Source organism: Oryzias latipes, chromosome 1, assembly GCF_002234675.1.
Source record: "Oryzias latipes chromosome 1, ASM223467v1".
NCBI classification, from domain to species: Eukaryota; Metazoa; Chordata; class Actinopteri; order Beloniformes; family Adrianichthyidae; genus Oryzias; species Oryzias latipes.
In genome coordinates, this window is record NC_019859.2 from 26,371,956 (window position 1) to 26,393,249 (window position 21,294).

A 21,294-nucleotide genomic window follows, 5' to 3' on the forward strand; every position below is an offset into this window, starting at 1 on the left:
AATATTTTATTTGTACAATTTTTTAAATGATTTGTATTGATTCATTAGTGATTGTGTTGATTAACATTAGCCCCAATTGATGCTTGCGTTGAAACTAAGTGACACTTCTGTGTGACTTGGTACAATCATTATGAAACCAAGCCAAACCAACCAAGGGGTTGTATTCTCAGCTTTCTTCACCTATTGAATAACTATGAAGAAAAGTTTTTAATCTGTGTTTTGCAATTTACGTCCAAACTTTGTTGTAACTACATATTACTGCTACTGAATTAATTCCATACTTTACGATACAGGTTCTTTCGATATATATTTGGTACACCTTTCATGGTCTTACAGCTTTGGGGATTTTCTTCAGTGGAATTTAGCATTTTTTTTTACAGCACACTGCATTCTGCGTCTCGATCAGCTGTAAAGCATTGTTAATCATCCTCCGTGTTGTGTCTCCTGTACAGAATGTGTGCATACTCGCCAGAAGATCTTTGTTTTCATCCAATAAAATTTGACTCATTTTTCTATGAAGGTTTAAACTTTGAGAGTCTAAACAAGAGAGAAAAGTGTGAAAATGTTCTCATCTGTCTGAGGAAAAGTGTATGAAGTGTGTAGTGAGGATTTTTTATAGCCTTAAAACATCTATGATCCTACTTTGGAGATTTCACCTTTCGCAGGTTATTTTTGGAACCCAATTCTCACGATAAACAAGGAAAAACAATTGGAGTTTTATGTTTCAGAGAGAGAATTGCAACTCTATCCATTTTTTCAGGGTTCTGCCCCTCCCCATGTCTGCTCCAACATCCCCTCATTGCATGCACTTCTTAAACTGCCTGTTTATTGTTCAACTCACCACTGGTTCGCTGCCAGAAAATGTACTGTAGTTTATCTGTAGCTCTCCAGCCTGTTGTTTCACATCCTCCTATGTTTGCCTGATCCTGTTTGGATCCTGAGCTGCCCTGGATTTGCCCCTGCCAGTCACTGGTCTGTACTTTTGCCGGTCTGATAAGAAAATCCTGGTTGTGGATGTGAGAACTGTATCTAAGAAGAATGTAGACTGTGTGTGAAAACTATCTGTGGAGGAGGGCTTGTACCTTATGACATGTTTGAGTCAATACATTTGTCAACTTTACTTGTCTGGGTTGTGTAGACACTCCCCCATACTGGAACTCACCACCCCTAAAAGACTTTGTTGCTTTAGTCAGATGCCCAGGTGTAATTTGCCTGTTCATAGGCACTGAGAATCTGCTCGGTGCTGCCCCCCTCCTGTGTGGAGGTTCTAGTCCCTTCCCTAGTCCTTGTCTTCTGCCCGTGTGACATTCAGTAAACACTAACTGAACCTTTGTTCTTCCTTGCCATTTGGCTTGGTTTGTATTGTGACATTACTCCTGTATTACTTTAAAGTTCATTTCCCAAAAAAAACCTCCACCAGATTTTGCTGGTAAATAAATTTGGATATCATCTGCCTAAAAGTGATAGAACACATTATACTGATCAAAATGGCGCCCAGTGGAAACAGGTATAACCAAAATAAAATAGGGCCTAAAATTGAGCCTTGAGGTACCCCATGTTAAAGTGGGGTCTTTGTGGACGAGAATTGTCCAAGTTGGACAGAAAAACTCCTATCAGATAAGTAAGACTCAAGCCATCACTCATTCAGATAAAAATTTCCTTCCGATCGAGATAGGTGGGTTATGCCAATTGTTGATCCGATCATGGTGCACATAAACAATTTATTCCACAGGTCTTTGATCCGATCAAAGAGATTTTGCACATGTAACAGCAGCTATTGTCACCCTTTACAACACCACATCGTCTCTGCACTTTGTGGTGGTGTCACCCTTTACAACACCACAAAGTGCAGAGTCGATGTGATAGACCAGATGGTGCGGGAGTACACTGTCCGCACAGGAACAAGGTGCTGGCCAGTCGCCATGTTCTGTATCGAGCATGCACTGGCAGGCAGGAGAGATGAGTGGACTTCGTGGTGGAGCTTGCAAGAGAGTTGGCTATCTCTCATGTAGGTGCAAAGAAATCACTAAAAGAACAATTGCTTCGGCCACAACCTTCCACACCAAGCTGTGTAAAAAGAGCCATGTGTCAGGTCAAGGATCAGTGCAAGAACAATCATGCCAGTCAACACATCGCAGTGCTACATATACACATGTGACAAATGCAGAAGAGAGATACCATGGCAATGCCATGATGGCAAAGCGAAAAACAAGTTTCACTGAAGTGATTAAACATGGCCCCACCTATGGTGTGTCAGTAACTGCCTTATTTATAGGGTATTAGTAAAAGTCTTCCAGCCGATAAGCGGCCCTGTGGGTTTTATAGGTTGAAAAGCCAAATGGCTGTGGCGAGTGGTTTGGAGATCCTAGAGTGCCCAGTGCCAGGACCCCCCTCTCGGCATTGCTGGCAGAGTCCAGCAGAAAGGTGAACCGATAAGACTAGTGCCATCGCAGTTGCAGGAGGTGCCAGCATTAATCGCAAAGCTCAGCCAACTGCCTACGGGTCTTCTTACAGGATTTACTGTCTGGATTTACTCCCATAGCCTTTGACCAGTCAATGCCGATCTGCGAGGCAGCAGGGAACTTGTGGAGGGCGGGGCCATTCATTTCCAGTGCAGATGCGTACATCTGCCCACTGTCCATTGCCTGTAATATACTTATTTATACTTATCCTTTATTTGGATTCATTGTTTTAGTTTCATTCAGGTCAAAGAAAAATCACAGGCAACAGTGACTTAAAGTTCTTTTCCTTTACATCAAGACTTGATGCATAGAAAGCTCACAGTCAGAAAGGAGAATTGTCTAGATAAAATGTCCCGGCAAGGTGACTATGTTGGAGCAGGTTCTATACTTCCACATCTGCAAAGAAAGTAAACCTTGTTAAAAAATACAGGGACATTGGGCAAAGAAACAAACAAAAAGTGCACAGCTGTAGTGGGCTGGGTGGAGCCACAGGTGCATCATCCACCCAGCTAGACAAGACAACACACTTTAAGCTTCCCATTCATCTGTGTAAAGGTTTTTTCAAGCCACATTTGAGTGTGTCCTGAGGCAGAAAAGTTAGGAAAACCATGTTATTTGCTAAGGAATATCAAACAATCCCCTGTGATTTCTGCACAGTCTTTGCTCACTCAATTGATTCAACACAGCCAAGCATTGTTTGCAAAACATTAGGGAAGCCAACAATATTTTTTTAAGGCCAGCAGCAGTCTTTCAGGGCCATTAAAATTTGTTTTAGAGCAGAGAGTGGTATAGTGTGCTCACTGCGATGATGAAAGCTAAGTCATTCATACCTGATTATGGAAAGAGTAGATGGGAAAACGTGTGAAATGATGACTCTCTATTGACTGGTCTTGTAAACAGTTTGAGGCAGTACACAAAACTGTCCCAATTAGAAAAACAAAAGATTTTCAGGAAAACAAATAGACAAGTTTTTCATTATTGAGCAGCCTCTAGCATTTTACTGTTGGGGTATAATACTTTCATAAATCTTTTTGTTTTTGTTTTTTGGAAGAGCAGGATTGATTGCTTTCACACTTGGTTATTGTACTGCTTCCCTTCAAGAGTACTGTCAGAACTGTCTGCTTGTGGACAGAATTGATTTGTTTGAAACTGTTTCTGGTCTCAGATTAAAAATTTAAACCGAACATTTACACCACTCTCTCACATGCCTCAGTTTTCTCGTAATATATGGCTTTTACTTCGTTTTCTAATATAAATTAGATCGTTTATTATTCCAATAAACCCAATTCCCATCAATTCAAAGTTACAATCATCTGCTTTTTTCAAACTGTCATGGACAACTATTTTGGTTAAGACCATTGACTAAATAAGACAGGGGTCGGCAACCTTTACCACTCAAAGAGCCATTTGGATCAGTTTCTCACAGAAATTCAAACACAGGGAGCCGTAACACCCTTTGGAAATCCCGGTGTTTCAAGTGGGCGGCATCATTTCACTTCTTTTTAAAGTTTGTGAAGAGATTTTATTTTTTTATTTTTGGGATCCTCTGTCATTTAATGGATTCTGATGAAAACTATTTCCAGAGAGGCCACAGAACTAGCAAATATGTTGCAATTAACTAGCAGTTAATCCACTTCTCCAATAGATTTTTGTCAACAAACTACGTTTTTTCTTGTCTCTTTTACGATGTTTTTGGGCTAACATTTTTGGGCTTTTGGAATGTATTGCCACATTTCAGACTTTGATGTTTGGTAATTCCTCATTACATATTAATCATTCTGGTCAAACAAACAAATCTGCCCAGGTTCCATTAAACGTAGTGTTTTCTTCAGGAACTTCAGTTTTCTCCAAATTTTCCAACGTCGTCCTACCTGGGTCGGCGACACAGGTCGATGGTCAAGTAGAACTTAACTTAGAAAATGTCTTCATTTCCATTTTTTAAGCCTGTTAGTTTTAAAAAAAAATTTTTTTTAATTATTTTTATGAACTTTTCCTGTTAACTGCTTGCTGACCGTAGTCGTCAGCATTGAGGAGTCGCTCCAGGGACGAGCAGCTTGCCTGGTTCTGACCAGCTCCTGATTCCTACTTGCTCACAAAAATACAACCGCTGGCGACAGACGACCCGGAGAGGTTGCATGATGAGGCTGTTATTCACTTCTCATTCAACATGTACTGTCTTATTAGAAAAACTTTCCATCACATAAAAGACTCTGTTTTGTGTTCACAGCCGCAGATGCGCCCCCTCCGCGTGTTCACGCTGCTCTCCTCTTCTTGCCCACTTGCACATCCCGCCGGTCTTAAAGGTACCGCGACAATGTTAGAACATAATAATTATTTTACAAAATCACAGAGAGCCGCAGCACAGGGATGAAAGAGCCGCATGCGGCACCGTTATAAGAGATCTGAATAAAGTGTTACGTGACCTATAAAAAAGGGCTTAGTTCTGGTTTTAAAGAAAGGAAGTCAACTTATTTTTTGTACTAAAATTTTTTTTCGTGATACAGACGCCACCATGTTGGAGTTTCAGTAAGCAGTACCATATTTTCACGACCGTAAGGTGCACTTAAAAGTCTTAAATTTTCTCCAAACTGTAGGGGCGACCTATGAGAGGGTGCGCCTAGTGTGTCGTTGTGGGATGTAAAAGAAGACAGCATTAGAACGGGGGAGGGAAGTGTGAGCGTGAACAACATTGTTTACAACATGGCTGAAGCAGTTTAAACTGCAAGTTATCAGCTACACGGAGGAACATGGAAGCAGCTGCAAAGAATTCAAGATGAATGAATCCATGGTTCACAAGTGGAGGAAACTGGAAAACAAACTTCAACAGTCAAGATGACCCATCTGAGCTTACGCGGAAACAAGGCGACTGGAGTGATGGATTAATGATCAGCGATCAGCTTGGAGAAGCTTCTCTGCAGTCACCATTCGACTGAGGGCAGGAACACTTACAGAGGAAGCTTTTGCTTTTGTTTTATGAAACGCTGTCATCTTTCCACCCGGGTGAGGATTACGGTGCCGCAGCAACTTCCAGTAGATTAAAATAATGAAAAGCTGTTTGTGTTACGCTTCTACTGCAGTAACAAGATTGCCGACAAACACCTCCAGCCCAACCACATCACCAACATGGACCTGGCGCCGCTTACTTTGACATCCCGGTGAGTCACTGCGCGATAGGATACGCACAACGGGGCAGGAGAAGTCAGGTTTTAATGTTGTGGGAGGCAGCGCTGGGCGAGTTACGCCACACTTTGTGAATGAATTGTAGAAGCTTGGGCTAACTTTGCTTGGACTGCTTTTGATGTGCTGAAAAGCCAGCATCGTTAATGAGGAGCAGCACGGCAACGTGACGGACTCTGACAATGACGAAAGGGAACCTGGCTTGTTTGATAGAAATTTAGCCCAGCTATTCATTTCAGATACAAAAGATGAGGACCTTTGGATCCTGATTGATGACTGAAAAAAATGGAAAATAAACCACAACCAACTCAGTTTTGCTCCTGCTGCCTTTTTTAAACACCCGCTAGTGTTGTGGAATGAGTGTGTGAATGAGGGTGTGTGTGCTGAAGCCGGTGTGTCTGCGCTCGCGCGTGTGCAGGAAGGAGGGGTGCAGAGCGCTCAGCGCAAGTCAACATTCAGTTTTTGTTACTTGGTTACGGAGAACAGTAATAAAAAAGGTTTCCCCCAAAAGAACGGGGACCGCTCCGGAGGCTCTGAGGGTCTGAACAGGGAAGTGAACCCAGATGAAGTGAATTCAGATGAAGATATAAATAAGAGGAGCAAATGTAAGATTTATGTCATGATCAGCTAGGCTGAGCAGTTCCAGATGCTGGAAACCGGAAGGACCACATGAGAACCAAATGGATTTCATGTCATCAATCAGACTCCCGGATGCACCATGACAGTAGCCCCCCTCAATGACCGCCACCGGGCTGTCCAGGACGCCTTTCCGGGTGAGCACGGTAGAAGTCCTCTATCATGGACGGGTTCAGAATTAGGGAGCAAGAGATCCATGACCTCTCCTCAGGGCCATTACCCTCCCAGTCCACAAGAAACTCCAGACCCTGACCTCGGCGCCAGACGTCCAACACCCGGCTAACGGTAAAGGCCGGGGTGCCGTCAATGATAGGGGCGGGAGGTGGGGACGCGGAAGGCGGGCAAGGAGGGCTCTCAGGTTTGATTTGGGAGATGTGGAACGAAGGGTGGATCTTGAGGGCAGCCGGTCGACGGAGACGGACACAGGAGGGGTTGATGATTTTGTCGATGTCATAGGGTCCGATAAAACGGGGAGCGAGTTTCCGAGAGGTGGACTGGACGGGCACCGCCAAATCGACGTCCTGAGATGGAAACAGAGGTGGTGAGTACCCAAGGGAGGCCTCGAACGGAGACACCCCGGTGGCAGACAAAGGGTGAGTATTGTGGGCATACTTTATCCACACAAGAAAAGGGGACCATTTTGTGCTGCCAGGTAATGGAGAGCCGCCTCCTGATTGGCTCTCTCCGCCTTACCGTTGGACCCGCGATGGTAACCAGACGTGAGACTGACTATGGCTCTTAGGGCAGAACAAAATGCTTTCCATACCTGGGATATAAATTGTGGACCGCGGTCTGACACAATATCCGCAGGTATACCATGGTGACGGAAAACATGATGCACCAGGACGTTGGCAGTTTCCATGGCTGTGGGCAGCTGAGGAAGGGTATGAAGTGGGCCGACTTGGAGAAACGATCGATAACACTGAGTATGACTATGTTGACCTGGGAAGGAGACAGTCCAGTGCCGAAATCCAAGGCGATGTGAGACCAGGGTCAACTGTGTGGGTAATGGATGGAGGAAACCAGAGGGAGGAGAGTTGGATGACTTTGGCCGAGCACAGGTGGCGCAAGCACCGATGTATTCCCGCACATCTTTCTCTATAGAAGGCCAGAAGAAGCGCCTTTGGAGAAGGCTAAGGGTTCTGTGGACACCGGCATGGCAGGAGACACGTGACGTATGCCCCAGGTGAGTACATCGGACATGAAGGAATATGGTACAAACTAAGTTCCATTAGGACAAGGGGCGTGATTGGTATCCTCACCTTGAGCTTGAAGAACCCTGGTCTCGATTTCCCAGGTGAGGTTGCCCACGATGCAAGTGGTGGGTAAGATAGTGGAATCGGTGGCATTTGCAGGTGTGTTGAATTGGCGAGAGAGCGCATCCGGTTTGACGTTACGACTGCCAGGTCTGTAAGTGATGGTCAAGTCAAAACGGTGGAAGAATAGACACCAACAGACTTGGCGTGAGTTGAGTCTTTTCTTAGAGCGTAGAAATTTGCCGGGTTCTTATGATCTGTCCAGATGATGAGAGATTGAGGTGCCCCCTCCAGCCAATGACGCCACTTCTCTAAGGAGAGTTTCATAGCCAGCAGTTCTCGGATCCCAATGTCATAGTTCTGTTCAGCTGGAGAGAGCTTCCTGGAGAAAAAGGCACAAGGTTTAAGTTTGCCTGAAGACTCTTCTCTCTGGGACAGAACGGCTCCTACACCAGAATCGGAGGTTTGGATGAGTATGGGTGCAGTGACAAACAGCTTCTTGAGGGAGTCAAAAGCAGTTTGGGCCTTAGGACTCCAACTATAGGGTTTCAGAGTGGAAGTGAGTTTGGTTAAGGTAGATCCTATTTGGCTGTATTTCCGTATGAATCAACAGTAGAAGTTCGCAAATCCCATAAACTGTTGTAATTTTTTCCTGTTATTAGGCGGTTCCCATTTGGTGACAGGTTACATTTTGGCTGGGTCAGGTTGAATGCAATTGTCTTCCAAAATCTGTCCCAGGAAAGTGATATTGGAGACATGGAACTCGCATTTTTATGCTTTTACGTACAGTCCATTTTTCCACGAGTCTTTCCAGCACACAACATACATGGGTTTCATGTTGGGCAGGATTTTGGGAATAAACAAGGATGTCATCAAGGAATACGAAGACAAAACGGTTGAGAAAATCTTTGAGGACATCATTAACCAGTCTTTGAAAAATGGCTGGAGCATTTGTAAGCCCGAATGGCATGACTAAATATTCAAATTGTCCAAGAGAGGGTATTTAAATTTCCATTCATCACCTTCCTTCATGCGGATGAGGTGATAAGCGTTTTGGAAATCTAACTTGGAAAAGATATGTGCTTCTTGTACAGAATCAAAAACAGACCTCGGGAGAGGTAGTCAATACTTGTCTTTGATGGTTATTTGGCTAAGTTCTCTGAAATCGATGCATGGACATAGGAACTTGTCTTTCTTTTCTACAAAAAAGAACCCCGCACCAATTGGTGAAGAGGAAGGACGCATCTGACCAGAAGAAAGTGCCTCTTGTATTTATTTCTCCATAGCAATTTTCTCAGGACCAGACATATTGAACAATCTACCTCTAGGTAGTGTAGCACCAGGGAGCAGTTCAATGGAGCAGTCGTAGAGCCTATGCACAGGTAAAGAGCAAGCTTTAATTTTACTGAAAAAGATTTTGAGATCTTGGTAGAAGGAGGTAACTTTAGTTGGATCTACACCCCCCGAACAATTGGAAGGTGGAGGTGTGAGCCAAGCAAAAATAACTCCAATAAGCAATCCGTTGTTGACCCCAATCTAATTGGGGATTATGCAACCTGAGCCAGGGAAAACCCAAAATTATGGGAGTCTGTGAAGTTTTGGTAATGACAAACTGTATGTGTTCTAATTGATTACCAGACGTTATGAGGAGAATAGGCCTGGTGCGATGCGTGATGCGGGAAAGATGTTGACCTGCCAGCCCAGCAGCCTCGACAGGAGGGGTCCAGAGGTTCCATGGGTAAAGCAAGTTCAGTGGCGAGATGATGGTCAATGAAGCTCTGCTCCACGCCAGAGTCAACCAGAGTTTGAAATTTAAAAACCTCAGACTGTAAACAAAGAAGTTTCTTCCTGAAGAAACTATAGCGTCACCCTTCCACGGCCTGTCTTCTAGTGGGAGGCTCTGCCTTTTAAACGTGGTTGGCATTGTGAGAGAAAATTATCTGGGTTACCGCAATAGAAGCAGGACTTCTCTTCCTTCCTTTTTTGACATTCTTCTGGCGTCAATTTTAAGTGACCGATCTGCATAGGTTCCTCCATGTTTTTACATGGAGAGTCCTGTACTGGTAAAGGGGGATGATTTAATCAAGGACCATGAAGGTTGACGTAGCAGCAGCTTTGACAAGGGCACATCCTTGTCTGGGTCAGCTAGGATCCAAGACTGGGTTTTGGGGATGGAAACAGTCACTGAAATATAAAATGCAAAACTACCGAACAAAGCCTGGGCGACTCGGACATCCCGAAATCCGTGTGAACTCCTTGAAGCACAAACGAGAAGGCCAAGGCAAAGCGGCAGCCAACATCAAGAAAGCACTTACTTGCTTGTGCACTCACATTTTTATACATTCTGTTTTGTTTTGTTGCTCCTGCTTTAGTGTGATGACATCGACACCAGAAGGGAGTGCATCCTGAAAAGTGTTGCCATCTACCTCAATGAAGATCCTGACTCTTTCTTTAAGGGATATTTGGTAAGTCTATGTCAGTGTTCCCCATCTTGTGTAATTTCTTCCATGGCACATGGTTATTGAATTGAATCTTTCTTAATATAAATAGATGCAAACAGACTTTACAAAATGTATCTTCTGGCATATATAGAAATTACTTTCAACTCCAAAACATTTTTTCAATGCACACCAAATATCTATTGCTTATGACTTTGTTTCAGGCCTCTGCCACTGAGGATGCAGAGAGGGACATCTCAAGCACAGTCATGGGGATTTACATCATTCAAAGTGAAGGGAACAGGGAGCCAGAGGACGTGGGAGTTGTGATCGAAGGCCTTAAAGTTCTAAAGAATGTAGGCAGTATCATCCTTGGGTTCATCATGCTGTTTGGGCTCATTTATGCCCTTGATTTAAGCTTTCCAGAAAACCTCAAGTACACTTTTGAGTTTTGCCAGAAGATCGTAATGAATTTGGATGGGCACAAGCTGAATACGAAGATACAGCAGCTGAAAATCAAGTTGTTTGCATAAGAGACAAGAATCAGGTGACTAAAAACAGTGCAACATTGTGTTTCCTCATCTTTCAGCAGTTTTTCTTTCTTCCCATTTATATATTCTATATTTTATATATATTACATTTATTTTTCGTTTCTCTCTTACCTGTTTGACAATTGAATGACTCTTAACACAGGTTGAAATGATTCAGAACATGCTGCAAGAGACATTTTCAGTGACTGTTTTTATTTTATTTTGTATTTAAACACTGCAGGCCAGATTTGGTTCATGCAACCTATTTGTGAACTGTGTTAAGAACTGTGTTCTTTTTTGATTTGTTCAGTTGTTGTGGAGTGAAAAAGCTGTAAGATCTTTGAGTAGCCAGCCATTCTTTTTTTAGTTGTTTTTATGTTATGACTTTGAGATGCACTGTAAAAGGAAAAAAAGCACTTTATTTATAATTTTATTATATATGTTTTCATTTTTTTCCCACATTTCATTAAATATGCTCTGTTTTAGGTCCATTTTTGTTTGTGCTCTTAGGAAAAAATGTAAGACATTTGTGGCCACAAGGTTTTAAGGCCCAGCAGAAAGTTTTCTTCCTTTGGCTTCATGGACTACTTTTACAGCCCTGTTACATTTTAAATTGGTAATGTAAAACAGGCAGATAACTCCTGTAACTTCAATATTCAATGTTATTAGATGATATAATGTTGTGTTTTAAAGTATTTTACATGTTGTTACTTTAGTATTCAGATTGCAAAATTCATCAAAAGGCTGCTTTGAGGTACTTGAGATGCATTAACATTTCACGTTATTGCGCTATTTCTGTCATTTGGTGTAAGATAACTACGCTCAAATTGTTCTTTGAGAAATATGCCACCGTTTTCAATGATAATATTGTCTTTTGGATATTTTTGATAGTCATGTATGCATTGGGGCATTAGTTATTAATGATTGAGGTTTGATATTTAGAACCATTTAAAGACTGCACTGTACAGGTCCTATTTAAATTTATTTGTTTTTTTCAATAAAGGGACCTCAGTAAGATTTGGCATTTGTGTGTGTGTATTATTGGGGGATTAAATAGGAAAAGATTAATTTAGAAGAAATAGTTTTTATTGAGTTGAACAAATATAAATAAGTTTAATTAAGTGAATGGATTTCTTTTTGTTTGGCTTTTCGTGATAAAATTGAATTCGACTAACTCAATTTTATTTCATTACATGGAAGAATTTTCTTTGAGTTCGGGCTACTCATATTTATTGGATGGAAATCCTGCCCACAATTAAATTGAGTTCATCCAATGAGTTATTTTTTTGAGTGTATATGAGCTGAGTTTACATAATTTAGCAGATGTATATAATGTACAGTGTTTGTTTTTATAAATAACTGTATGTGAGGGACGTGTTTCTTGTGCTGAGCGCTAAACGCCGGCAAAAAAGCCGCTGGGTCAGGCCAGACATTCTCGTGCATCTAAATGACGGTGGACAAACAGTTGCTAGTGGGAAAATAACAAATATATGAGCCTATTTATGTTTAAATAACACAAATAAGTTGCCCCTGGATAAAGGTCGGACCCCTGGCCAATCTATGAAAAAAACTGTGATATACCTGCAAAAGGTAAGTAAACTATCATTACATTGCATCATCACGCAACAAATCTCTCAATGGGTGGAAAATTTAGATGCAACCAGAAGGTTTCTGTTTGACATATTTATTTAAACTTCAACAAAAGCACACACAAGCGCTTGTGCTTTGAGAGCGGAGAACCAGTGTGAGTATTTCTGCTACCTTGCAGCAGTGTTGTGAGGGAACTTTAGAACATTTAAAAACAAAAAATTATTTTTAAATGTATTTTTTTAATAAACCATCAACGTTTCTATATACGCTCATATCAATTAAATTTTAACATTGTGAAATTGATTACGGCATATCCCCCGTTTAAAAATAAAAATAAAATAGTGAGCATGGTGTCTAAATTGCCTATCAAATTCGGGGCCCTACATAGTGCCGCACTATATCATTTTTTTATGTAGTTAGGGGTTAGGGATGTGTCTTGTGGGGGTTTGAAGAGGTTTTGGGGAGTTCCTTGATTTGAAACTGACTTATAAGTTTAAGATTAGATGTGGGTGCTGTCCTGTTGGATATGTGCAGTTTGGCACATTGTCTGATGTGGTTCATGACAGCTAAAATGCTTGATTCATTTGTTTGATATTGTTATTTAAAATCCTGTTGGATATGAGCAGTTTGGCACATTGTCTGATGTGGTTCATGACAGCTAAAATGCTTGATTCATTTGTTTGATATTGTTATTTAAAATCTGTTTAGAATTCGGCTTATCTTCCATTATAAACCCGCCAAAATTTCGATTTATCCCCTACAGAACCAACACCTGTATGTATCTTGTGGGGGTTTGAAGAGGTTTTGGGGAGTTCCTTGATTTGAAACTGACTTATAAGTTTAAGATTAGATGTGGGTGCTGTCCAGTTGGATATGTGCAGTTTGGCACATTGTCTGATGTGGTTCATGACAGCTAAAATGCTTGATTCATTTGTTTGATATTGTTATTTAAAAAGACTGCTACTGATGGCTTTTATTTCTGTATTTTTACAGTTTCACTTTGTACCCCAGATACAAGATTGTTAATTAAAGCAACTTCAAAACTTGTTTTTTGGAACAAAGTTTAGCTAGCTGTTTAGCTGAGAGCTACGTCATGTTTTAGCCAGGACTGTATATTTAGGTTGTGGGATTTTGTTTAAAACTTCATAATCATTATTAAAACACCACTGAGAACATTTTTTATTTTTAAAAAAATGTCATAGGGGGACTGTAAAAGAAAGAAGAGATAGAGTCAAATAGCAGATAGGTTTCACTGGTGTCACCTCTGTACTATACGGCTATGGCTATGGGATATATGGCTATGGGAGATGACAGGCGAGAGAGGGCGGGCTGTGCCAGAAATTACAACTTGTGTGAAAAAAGGAAGTGATCAAACGAACCAGAGGGCAGTCAAACATCCTGACAGACTGAGCAGAGGAGGGACAGGGGAGGAAGAGGTGATAAAAACGCTGAAAGGTTAGGGACTGAGCAAGGAGGTGTAAAGAAACTGTGTATGAACTAAAGACAAGAAAAAGGAAATGAGCTGGATCTTAGTGGAAGGGAGAGACAGAGGTTGATAAAGGTGTGAGTAATGTTTCTATGCTGTCACACTATTGAGACAAAGGTTTTCCTAAGGGATTCATCCTGCTTCTCCCAACAACTTCTCTGTTAGCATAAACCTGGATTAATGGACACATACACATCTCATACATGCACAAAGGTACGTGTGAACTGTTAAAAGAGAAATTGCAGGCATTCCTCTGCATAATACATACACTGAAGCTGCGTAATCAGAATGGGATGATTAGAGCAATTGCTGCTGTGCTGCAACATTTTCTAATAAATGACTGAGGTAATTTAAACAAGGTGGCAAAGTTGGACCAAGATTTACAAATGTTTGTATTAACAGTGCATGGGTCCAGAAGAACAGGTTTATTAGGAGGAAACAGCTTAACTTGCATGGATGTGTATCTTTAGCTAAAAGATAAATAGTGCACAAAAACAAATGGCCCACTGTATTTACTGACAAATCAAAGTTATAACTTTTTCCCTTATGGTCCTTTCTGCCTGTTTTGCCAACAATTAAACAACAATTTACAGTTTTTAAATGTTGTTTATTTAAAGTTCGGTCTCAAAGTATATTTTTATACACATTTATTTAACCATTAAGTCCAGGCAAATGTGTGGACTCTTTTAAACTATATTGTCAGTTTACACCTTTTTTCAAACATAAAATGTTGTTTTTTACTGATATCATTTTTGAATTTAGACATTAATTTGGAATTTCAATTTTATGTTGTTTATAGTTTAGGTCAGTGTATGTTTGTCTTCTTTTTTATACTCTAACTTGACTTTAAAAACCCACTCCAATAATCTTTGATCTATTGTCAAAGCGTTCCCAGTGGTACTTTGATTATAGTTATGCTGTTTTTAAAAAAACAAAAACATCACAACATTACCGGTGCAACAAATATGACAAGCAATGCCCAGACTATTTCCTGTTCACTCCAGTCCACTCGCGAATGCTGAGCCCACAGGGTGTGCAGGTAATAGCACAGTAAACAGCTGTCAATCCACACTAACTCTTAAAATCTGTTTAGAATGTGCCTATGCCACATGAGTAACAAGACTGACAAGGTTCAGCATTGTTTTCAGGTGAGTGCTGCACCAAAAAGCAATGACCCATCACGCCAGCCCTGCATCAGATCCAAGCTGCTGTGAGCACAGACACTTCTCACTGTAGTTCAGAGCATTATTTAACTGAATGATGTAGAACAGTGTTTTTCAACCTTTATTGAGCCACGGCACACTTTAACCTTGACAAAAATCCCGCGGCACACCAGCATCCCAAAAAAAAAAAAAAGCAGAAACTCATAGTCTGTTTTGATCTACAGCCCCCCCCCCCCCCCCCCCCCCCCGGCAATCTGACGTGCATTTTTGTGATAATTGTGGCAGAAAAAGCAGGAAGTTGCAGATGTTTTTCTAAAAGATGTAATAAAAGTTAAGTTACATAAAAACTGTATGTTCGTTGTGTTTTCAAGACGCTGTCCCTTTAAGCCAATGCATCATGGGAGATGTAGTGTGAAAACTGCGAGAAAACGGCAGAAAGACTCGCGTCTCTGAGCTTCATGGTTTTGTTCACTTGTTCCACGGTCTGATACCGGATTCTGTGGAAAGTTACACCGCTAAAGACGAGCTTTAGCTGGTGTTTTTGTCGGAACTGACTGAGTTATGAGCTAAATTGGAACAAGGAAGTGGAGACTTTAACCACTTCTGATTGGTCAGACTGATGACATGTGATTAAGCCTTCAAGAATGATTGGTGGAGTCGTGGAGACAGTAAAAGCTGCGGGACTTTTCCTTACACAGTTATAGCTGCAGCTATTTCGCGTTACCGTCATTCTTATCAAAATGTCTTTAATAGAATCAAATAAACACAAAGAAAAAAGGATTTTATGATTGTTTATATTCCTAACTACTCAGTGTTTTATCAGGACCTGTTTGGATGAACAAAGAGCTGATTTCCTGGAGATGGGAAATGCTTTTAGATCAGTTAATGAGGGCAATTTTCCACGGCACACTTGACCATCTCCCATGGCACACTAGTGTGCCGCGGCACACTGGTTGAAAAACACTGATGTAGAAGACAGGAGTTACATTGTCTGGAACATTTAAACTGCCAACAGCACCAACATCAAGAGGTGCAGTCCCGTACGGAAAGGGCCTGACTCTTAATTTTTTTATTATAAACAGTGGCGGTTGTACACTAACTTACTCCCTGGGCGAGTAACCACCACCACCACCCCCTCCCACCCCCCGCACACATACATATTTGACGATAGCCTTTTGTGTTCCCTATCTTTATATGGCCATTTTACACAAAAAATGCATGCATTTTTATAAACTTGTATTACAGGGGTGTCAAACTGACTTGCACAGGGGCCTAAATCCAACATAAACACTTATTGAACACACTAAAGCTAACCTTTAAAAATGTTTAAACCTTTAAAACTTATGTTTTGAACATAAATATGAATAAAAACAGACAGGAATATCAATCCAAAATAAATCAAATTGAACCTTGAATAATGTATAATATTTCGCTCCCCATGAAAATACATTCTATCAAAATTATACAAATATGAACAAGATGCAGAACAAAACAAAGTCTGGAAATTTAATAATTAGAAATACCAAATCAAATCCTTCCATTTTCTTTGCTCTTTTGTCCACTTTTTTAGAGCTGGACTCCTGGCATCAATTTTAGCAATACATTCATTTCTGCTTGGTGTGTGATGTTCTGTTTGTATCTTTGTGAAACGTATTAAAGGGATTTGATTTTTTTAAAGACCTGTTATTATGAATATCATTTTTAGGTCTTATAAAACATCAAAAACTCAATCATAGAACTCCTTTAAATTTGCCTGTGCCTAAAACCGCTACTGATTATAAAGGTTTCTATTGAAGTAAAAGTGTGCATGTAAAGTGGACGGCAGCAGGAAATGAGCAATTTGTTCACCAGACAAAAGTGTCAAGGTGCATTTTTAGAGTCAGACATTTTTATTTTAAAAGCAAGTTATTTAAAAGCAAAATATTTTTAGGATTGATTTGTGATTTTAGTGAGATGAAATGAAGGAAAGAGAGACAGGGCATAAGATTATTCATAAGATAAAGATGCTTTATTGATCCCAGCCTTGGAAAATTGGGTTGTTGCAGGGTCCGCATACAGGCTCAATACAAACAAACAAAGAATGGGTAACAATCAGAAAGAAAAAAAAAACAATTGGTACGCATAAAAGCTCTAGAAAAACAGACATCAAATGAGTTTATCGATTGCAAATGGATGAGGAGCTAAAAAGTCAGAAGGAGTGAGGTAGGAATGATCTCCTGCAGCAGTTGGTGTGAAAGCGAAGCTGCCTTAGCCTCTTGGAAAATGTGCTCCACTGACAGTCAAGTACAGGATGGAGAGGATGCTCAGGATTATCCATGATGGATAACGGCTTATTCAAAGTCCTCCTCTACATCACAGCTTAGAATGTGTCCAATTTTTCACCCAATTACAGAGCCAGCTCTTCTTCAATCTATTAGGCTACATTCACACTGTAGGCTGAAACGACCCAATTCCGAATTTTTTGCCCCTATTCGACCTGTATCTGATCTTTTCATGACAGTCTGAACGACACAGATCCAATCTTTTAAATTGTGACCCAGGCCACTTGGGTATGTGGTCCTGAATCCGATACGTATCTGATCTTTTGAAATGCGACCTCCGTCTGAACGGCCAGGCCACATTTATCCGACGTCATCGATACGCTACAAAAGTCATCATTCTGCGTTGAAGGAGGCAGGAACGAGAACATAGACATCAACCATGGTGGAAGATGCTGCTAAGACCAGTCAGTGGAAGGGAAGCGAGGTCACCCATTTGATTAATATTTGGGGTGACTGCTCCATTCAGGCCAAACTCAAGGGCTCTTATCGCAACTGGGAAGTTTTTGAAAAAATTTCCAGCGAAAATGCAGAGCATGGTGTGGGACCTGTGTGGAACCTGTCCCTGTCCCGCGATGACGTTTTTTCCTTCCGACCCTGGTCAGAAGCGCGGGGGAGACATTTCCCAGGTCCGAAGGCAGATTCTCCTTTGGGGTTCACTTCCCCATTCAGACCCTCAGATTCTCCAGGGTGGGTTAATAAAGAGTCTATAGCAGTTCTTCTGGGGGAAGCCTTCTTTTATTACCATTCTCCTTCCCCCGTAACACACAACATGAATGCGCACCCCCAACACACTTCCGCTGCCCCCTCTCACTCCCTCCTGTGCTGCACGCGCTCTCTCCTGTCTCTTACACACACACGCACGGCCCCAACACATACACATCCCCATTCCACAACAGTGGGTACAGACGATCCTGGCTACAATGCCTTCTTAAAATGAGAAGGTTGTTATTGTGCTGGCTCCTTTGTGAAAATGAATTTAATAATGCAAAAAGAGCTCCGCTGTTGACAACACTGTTGTTGACATCCATTGTTAATGTTAATGTCTGGGTCATTTCACTGTCACACAGGAGATCACAAAAGTTCGCACTTATCTGGAAATGTGAACTACCTTGCAAAAAAAATCACATTTTTTCAAAAAATCGGAATTGAGCATTAAGCCCTGCAGTTTGAACGTAGCCTTAGTGTACTTAGCAGCTATGCTGCCCCTTCCAGCAGACCACCATGTAGAACAGAGTGTTGGCGACAACAGACTGGTAGAGCATCCCAAGCATCCTGCTGCACACATTCAAGGACCTTAGTTTCCTCAGGAGGTAGCGTCTGCTGCTGGTCTTCTTGTACACGGCAGTGCTCTTGGTCTTCCAGCTCAGCCTGTTGTCAATGGTTACTCCCAGATACTTGTACTCCTCTACCGCTGCTATATCCCTGCCCAAGATGCTGAGAGGCTGGGAAGCTGGTCGTTTCTTACTGAATTCCATCACCATCTCTCTGATCTTTTCCATGTTCAGCAGCAGGTGATTTACTCCAGCCCACCTCACAAATGTATCCACAAGTTCCCTGTACTCCTCCTCCTGCCCGCCATTAATGCAGCCGACAACCGCATAGTTGTCACAAAACTTCTGGAGATGACTTGATTCTGAGTTGTACCGGAAGTCACTGGTGTACAAAGTGAACAGGACAGGAGAGAGCACAGTGCCCTGCTCCACACTGCTCGTCCCACATCAGACAGGACACTGCCCAACCGCACAAACTGCGGCCTGTCCGACAAGTAGTCAGTGATCCAGGAGCCCAAGGACCCGTCTACACCCACCAGCCGCAGCTTCTCACCCAGTAACCAGGCTGGATGGTATTGAACACACTGGAGAAATCAAAGAATGTGACTCTCACAGTGTCCCCCCGCCATCCAGGTGTCAATTAGCACGCTGCAGCAGATAAAGCAGCAACTTCTTGTGAAAGCATGTGAAATAAACAAATGCAAAGACAAAAGATTGGGTTGAGGGGGGCTGAGAGGCAGTGGAAAAATAATAAAACAGTGGCGAGAGAAGAGATGATCTCTGAGTCATATTTAGCCACTGAACGACACAAAAAATGTCATGTGTGGATTAAATATTAAAATGCCAGGGGAGAAAAGAGATGAAGTCCTGCAATTCTGTCTCCCTCATTCTCTCCTATATTTCCCTCTCCCTCACTTGGATGTTCATTTTGTTTAATAAAATACTGTAGAAGAAAGGGAAAAAAACACAAAGGGTACAGTAAAGAAACAAAGTAAGTGCTGGAAAAGAGGTGCTGCTTCAAGGTTTTATAACTCAGGATCAGAAGAAGTAAGAAAGATGGACTAGATCACTGTGGGAAGGTGCTTTAGGTAATTATCTGTTTTTATATACTGGAATTTTCATTCTCTCCTTTTCACACATGCATATACTTTTCTTTTTCTGCTCTTGGTTACTTTAGAAACTTGACAAATTGGGGTAAAACTGAGGTGAAGTTTGTTGTAATATTCTTAAAGCAGCTAAGATGATCAATTATGTATGTAGATGTAACTATTATTTTATTTATTTTACTTCTAGGTTAGTATTTAAGTAGAGTATTTTACTCTTACTTAAGCCCATTGGTAAGAGTGCACTTATGTAGGTTTTGGGTTGTTCAGGCCCACCGAGGGTCGTACACAGGACCGGTGGCTACATTCACACCAGCCGTGGCAACTTGTGTTCAAGCAGCCACTTTCAATGAAGAGTCCATGTAAACGCCCATAAACCCATGTTTCATGCTTCCACTTTTAAAACCCTCACGTTCATGCGTCAATTGAATAAAATTTGCACGCACTTGTGACGTCCGGGTGATGCTCTTCCAAGGTGCTCTTATTCCATAAAGTACCCATAGGATGCACAAGAGTCACAGTCATGCTGACCACAAGACAAGTGCACTTATCACGTGAACAGCACTAACGGGCACAGGGTTTGGGGGGGATTAAAAAAACAAAAAACTACATGATGTGCTTGCGTGACTAACACTAACCCACTTCCCCCTTCTTAACCCTGTTGTGTTGTTTAAGTGTTCATACAAAAAAATGTGCATGAACATTTTCACTGTATGGGCTCACTGATTGATCCACAACTTTATATATATTGTGGACCACATGGTTTCCAAAAACCTGTTTAGCTCTTTTTTGCCCACAGACGGTCCATATCCACCCATGAGGACAGTTGTGACTATGATCTTAATATAATCAGTTGTAAGTATGCCTGGTCTTCCAATGTTTAGCAAATTAATCAGATGATAAAATCTGAGTGATAAAACTTTTTAGAGGCTGCTTAAAATTCAAAGGCGACTGGATTATTATTTTCAGTCAACCAGCACATGTGGAGGTAACGCGGTGGCTAATTTTTCTATTTTCTCCCTTTTTTTGCTAGATTCTCACGTAAACAATAGTTTTTGGATCTGAAATAAGAAGGATGAGCTTATTTGAGCATTTATATGCACATGTGAAACCCATGGAAGGAAGGTTTTGTCACGGTGCCTGTGTCAGCCACCTCCCCCTCCCAGCTCACCTGCTCCTGCTCTGCTGATTGGAACCAGCTGTCCTGCATCTCCTCATCTCCTGCCTGCCTTCATAAGGGTTCTTCTCTTCAGTATCCAGCGCCAGTTTGTTATACTCACTCCGGTGCATACGTCTGGCCTTTTAAACTTCGCTAACCAAGCTAAGTTGTTTTTGCTCACGACTCTTGTGCTCACCCTCAGGTCCACTTACCATTGGTCACGCTGGTTCCTTCATCCAGAGCTTCTCTTCACCCTGGTCTCGCTGTCCTCAGCGCTCACGTCCTTCCTCAAGTTGGTTTCGCCGTCCTCGGCGCCCACGCCTTCCTCAAGTTGGTTTTGCCGTCCTCGACGTCCACGTCGCTGGATCCACGGATCACCTCGCTCGTGGGAAATACTCCACCAGTTCTCGTCGTCCACATCTCCGGTGACGTCAGACCTTCACCCGAGGATTACTCCACGCACCTTGAAACTGTTTATTCTCCTCTAAGAAAATAAACCACCTTCAAGCTAATCCTGTCCGAGAGTTACTTCCGGGTTACAGCTTCTGGGTCTGCCGCGTCCACGACGCCATGACAGGTTTAGGAAAGTAAATAAAGAATAGTTCCCAGCCAAACCGCAAGTCCATTTTGATCGTTCATGTTAATAAACCGTTCGGTTTGTTCGTGAATGCCACATCTCTAATGAAGTTGAGTTTCTAACTT

At 41.8% G+C, this 21,294-nt stretch overlaps 1 protein-coding gene and 1 long non-coding RNA gene across 2 annotated transcripts in view; one reads left to right on the forward strand and one right to left on the reverse strand.

The window, feature by feature from the left end:
- The window catches only part of LOC101160457 (protein phosphatase 1 regulatory subunit 29-like), a 126,589-nt gene that overhangs the window by 88,660 nt on the left and 16,635 nt on the right, over window positions 1-21,294 (reverse strand). The window lies entirely within an intron of this gene.
- On the forward strand, window positions 20,455-21,104 carry LOC110013462. The gene is made up of 2 exons (XR_002288593.2): window positions 20,455-20,717; window positions 20,795-21,104. It is a non-coding gene; the product is annotated as an uncharacterized LOC110013462 (long non-coding RNA).